The following is a 5,000-nucleotide window of genomic DNA, read 5'->3' as shown; positions in this document are numbered from 1 at the left end:
CTACCCACTAGTTCCCGACCCTCGACTAGATAAAAGGTTGAGTTCACTGAAGCGATGCAAAGTACCACGTGGTATAGACCTAATATGCAAATGATGTGTTTTTTTCTCTTCCACTACAAATAAGGCCCGTTTATAGAGGCTGTTGAGATATCTGACACTTGGCTTTTGTAGTGGGTGAATAAGAGGCGACGTAATAGTTACTGGTTACGGAGAGATGGACTTAAAGGTGACGGGATGAGTTCCATATATGTGACCAAGAGGTTTGGGATGGATTCGGATACTTGGCGGAGAAAAGGGGTATCTGTGGAGATCTAGGGACCTCAAGAAAGTCTCAAAGATAGCGTGCACTCGTAAGCGTATTAGAAGAACGAAGTACGACGTGCATTTTGCTTTCATGATTGTGTTCATATAGATATACACACAGGCACACACACATTCGCACACGCACACAAACACAAACACACACACACACACACACACATATATACACATACACACACACGTACATACACGGGCTCACACATAAACAAACACACGAACTGAAATGCCAACAATAAAAGGCATTTACGGGCACATCAACTGCCACTCCCCAGTCCTCAACCTCCAAATAGATTCCTTCGCCCCCTTTTTCGTCCCTCGTTTTTGGCACTCTTTCACTCTCGCTTTTCCTTAATCACCGAGAGCACTTTGGCCAAGCAATGCATCTTTTCCACGATTTCATTTAATTCTCCTCGCTTCGCACCGTATGTCTGGCCTTTGCCCTCTGTGCGCATTCTATCTCTTTTTTTTTCTCTCTCTCTCTTCCTCCTGCCGAATAATCCCCTTTTAGTCGTTTTTACCTCTCTTAATCTTCTTTCCTCCACCCTCTCCTCCTTTCCGTTCTGCCTACTTATCTAAACTAACTTCACACATGGCATTCATAATGATAAAACCTCCCGCTCATCCATGTTTAGAGCAGCAATCCATCAACAGAGGCTGGTCGCTGCTTTGCCAGCCGGAGGTGAAGCAGGAGTGAGAAGCCCAAACCTGTTTCGTTTGAATGAAATTGCTCATCAATCGTTCTTAGTTTGCTTTAGTTTGATTTTTTAAAGGGGGGGGGTCTGGGGGATAGAGGGAGGGGGGGCAAGAGTAAGAAGATCAAATAGGATCAAAGGTGCTGACGGATTTGCGCGCTCACCCGTTTGGTGGAGAAAAATGCCAGTTGTTATCTCTATCTCAGTAGTGACGTTCAGATTTTGTTTTCTATTTTTCTTCGTGAAAGCAGAGCTTCCTTTTTCAGTTAACTAATTGCTTTTAGTTGGCCAGTAAGAGTAATCATCAAATCATGGAAATACGTCTTCCCGAGATGGTCTCAAGATCAACGCATTTCTCTAAGAAAGAAAGTCCAGCGGTCGGCAGTCTGAGCGAAGGCCAGGCAAGGCGCCCGCCCTGCCTGGCTCCTTCAAAGGCGGCCTGCTACTCCTTCTTCCAGAATTTTCAGATGGTTACATTAGACGGCGGGATCGCGTTAATGAGAAGGGTTTATGGCCATGACGGCCCACACCGCCAACCACCACTCGCCTCTGCGGTTGCGAGAAGGGGGAGGAGGGGCAAGGGGCGAGAAAATGGGCGATGGAGGGGGCGCTATGGGCGAGGGAAGGGCGAGGGAGAGGACACTAGGGACGAGGAAAGGAAGGAGAGAAGGGGAGACACTAAAGGCGGGGAGAGGGGGAAAGGTAGGGGGGAAACATTAAGACGGAGAAAAGGAAGGAAGGATGAGTAAGGTAAGAGGGTGAAATGAGAGCTTACTAAGTCGACGCCTCGTCCACGTTTGTTCAGTTTTCTTTCTCTGCCTCTTTCGTAAGAGATGTAATACATGATGCAATACGTTATAGGGGTAAAATGGTACGATGACAGATCCATTCCTTAGTGTTTTCAGCGCTCGTATGGATTAGGTGTGATGCATGAGTGTGTGAGTGAGCCGCCCGACCACAAAGCGATGGTATCTCTGCCGAAAGTGACGGCAAAAATAAATGTGCAGGATGGTATCTCGCCACACCGTGATGCTCCGTGTGTTCGCCCGTTACAGTGACAGATATGCCCAAGTTTGAAATTTAGATCTAGGCTTAAGATTCTGTGAATATTAGTTCTCCCTACGAAGTTAAACTAATCCTGAACAGAATAACCATCAGTGTGATAGAATAGAAAACGAATAACCGGCACTTGTCCTGGGGAATAGGAAACAAAAGATCAGTCTCAACAACGCTTCTGCCGAATACAAATGAACGAATTTACGTAGCGGGAGTTGACACTATCGGTTCCATGTTAGACTGAATTGATTACGGGAAGATCTATCACATTATACGCTAACACCCGTGAGCGCCCCTCGTTCGCCTCCGATAACCGGCTTATGAAGTGAAAATACCATGAACCGTGAAAAGGAACCCGTTGGTTAAACTTTTTTTTTCTTTCTTTTTTCAATCTAAGGTATTTTGTCTGTGGTTTAGGGATTTTTTCTATTCTTTTCTTTCTGTCTTTCTTTTTTTCTCTCTCTTTTCTTTCCTTTTTTATGTGCGGTTAAAATCAAAGAAAGATTAGGAACGTATTCTTGTACTTTTTTTTACCTTTCTCCTTTACACACACAGCTGTCTTTCTTTCTTATTTCTTTCATTTTTCCCATTATTTACCTCCATTTCCCTATTACCGAACGATCAGTATGGAAAAATTGAATGAAAACGAAAACTTACTCATGGCTGTGTACATGTGTGAATTAGTGTTTGTTTGTTTGTGTGGGTGGGTGTTCTTTTCATGAATTTTATCACTTTGAACATTAATATTATTATCATTATAGTTTTCTGGCGTTGATATTATCACTATCTAAATTCTATTGCTAATATTGATATTGAGAATTATCAGTAATAGTCTTGATTATCAACATTATTAAAATTATTCATATCGGCAATTTTATTATCATTAGCATTATTAAACTTTAAGTATTATCAACATCAGCATCATTACTGTTGTTGCTGTTATTGTTAGCTCACAGTAAAGTAGGAGACATGGTAATGATAATAAGATTAATGTTAAAATGATAAAGCTAATGAAAAGAACACACCCACACATACAACGAACAAACAAACACAAATCCGCACATATACACAGACATGAATAAGTTTTCGTGTATCACTCTTTCTCTCCGACATTTTATAGGCCTACCGATTTACTGTCCAGCCGTTGAGAGTTTATCCATATTGATCGTTCGGTAATAGGTTCATGGAGGCAAGGAATGAGAAAAAGAAAGAAAGGAAGAAATATATGTACGTGAAAGAGAAATGTAAAAAGAATAAGAATACGTACTTTGATGCTAACCACACTTAAATAGCAGTAGTAGTAGTAGGAGAGGTAGAAGTTGTAGCAGCAGTAGCAATAGTGGTAGTGGTAGTGTTGGTAATATTAGTAATAGTGGTGGTAGTGGTGTATTGGTAGTGTCGTTGTAGTGGTAGTAGTAGTAGAAAAAGTAGTAGGATCAATAGCAGTAACAACAGCAGCAATAGTTGTAGTATCAGTAGTGGTAGTAGTAGAAGTAGTGGTAGTAATAGCAGTAGCAGTAGTAATAGAAGTATCAATATTATTAGCAGTAGTAGTGGTGGTGGTGGTAGTACCAGTAGCTTTAGTCATATTAGGAGTAGTAGTGGTAGCAGGAGTAACAGTAGTATTAGTAATAATAGCAGTAATATTAGAAATAGAAGTGGTTATAGTAGTAATAGAAGTAGTAGTAGTAGTAAAATTAGTAGTAATATTAGCAGCAGCAGTAGTAGTAGTAGTAGTAGTAGTAGTAGTAGTAGTAGTAGTAGTAATGGTAGAAGTGGTGGTAGTAGTAGTCGTAATAGTAGTAGTTTTAGGAGTAATAGTAGACGTAGGAGTGATGGTGGATGCGGTACTGGTAGTAGTTATTGCAGCAGTAGTACCCCTAGTACTATTATTAAATTTCCTACCATTTGTATGATTGCCGTTGTTGCATCATATTGTGTTTTTCTTATATTCCTATGATTTCATTTTCAATAATTCAGCTTCATGCATGGCGGTAATCCCAATACTAGTAATACTATTAAATATTATAATTTCATATTTATCAAAAAGCTTATCTTTGCAATAGCAGTCGCTCCGTATAATATTCATAACATAACAATATCAGAAAATGGCAATTTAAATATCACTCGTTGCATGATGACAGACACACCACGTATTCGGAAATAGATTTTTGGTTAATTAAAAATGCACTCACCGCATGCTGGATTGTATGCTGGCATTCTCTCGGTTTTAGTTTATCGTCCTATTCCTTCTTCAGTTGTTGTTTTTTTCTTAAATATAATGTTGTTAATCTCGAAAGTAAGAATGGGAGCATACTGTCAGAAATGTATGTAGAGAATGTTATTATAATGATGATTACATCAGCGGGGAGTTAAGCTGGTACAATAATTTCTCTTACTATAACTACTTTTCTTTTGGATATGTATATGCATATATAAGTACTGTACAAATACTTATACAAACGTGTGTTTGTCTACAAATGCGATTATATATATATATATATATATATATATATATATATATATATATATATATATATATATATATATATATACATAAGTAAATAAACACCCACACCCACCCACGACATGCACACATACACACACACACACACACACACACAATATATATATATATATATATATATATATATATATATATATATATATATATATATATATATATATATATATATATATATATATATATATCTCTATCTCTCTATATATATATATATATATATATATATATATATATATATATACTTATCTATCTATCTATCTATCTATCTATCTATCTATATATATATATATATATATATAAAAATATATATATATATACAAATATATATATAACTATATGTATACATATATATGTATATATTTATATATATGAATATATATATATATGAATATATATATATATATATA

The 5,000-nt window shown here is 37.5% G+C and overlaps 1 protein-coding gene across 3 annotated transcripts in view; it reads right to left on the bottom strand.

The window, feature by feature from the left end:
- LOC113823114 (multiple epidermal growth factor-like domains protein 6) overlaps window positions 1-5,000 on the bottom strand; it is a 364,493-nt gene that overhangs the window by 358,971 nt on the left and 522 nt on the right. The gene's annotated exons all lie outside the window — the stretch shown is intronic.

Source organism: Penaeus vannamei, chromosome 21 (genome assembly GCF_042767895.1).
Source record: "Penaeus vannamei isolate JL-2024 chromosome 21, ASM4276789v1, whole genome shotgun sequence".
In the NCBI taxonomy this organism is placed as follows: domain Eukaryota; kingdom Metazoa; phylum Arthropoda; class Malacostraca; order Decapoda; family Penaeidae; genus Penaeus; species Penaeus vannamei.
This window is presented reverse-complemented; position numbering and strand designations above follow the sequence as displayed.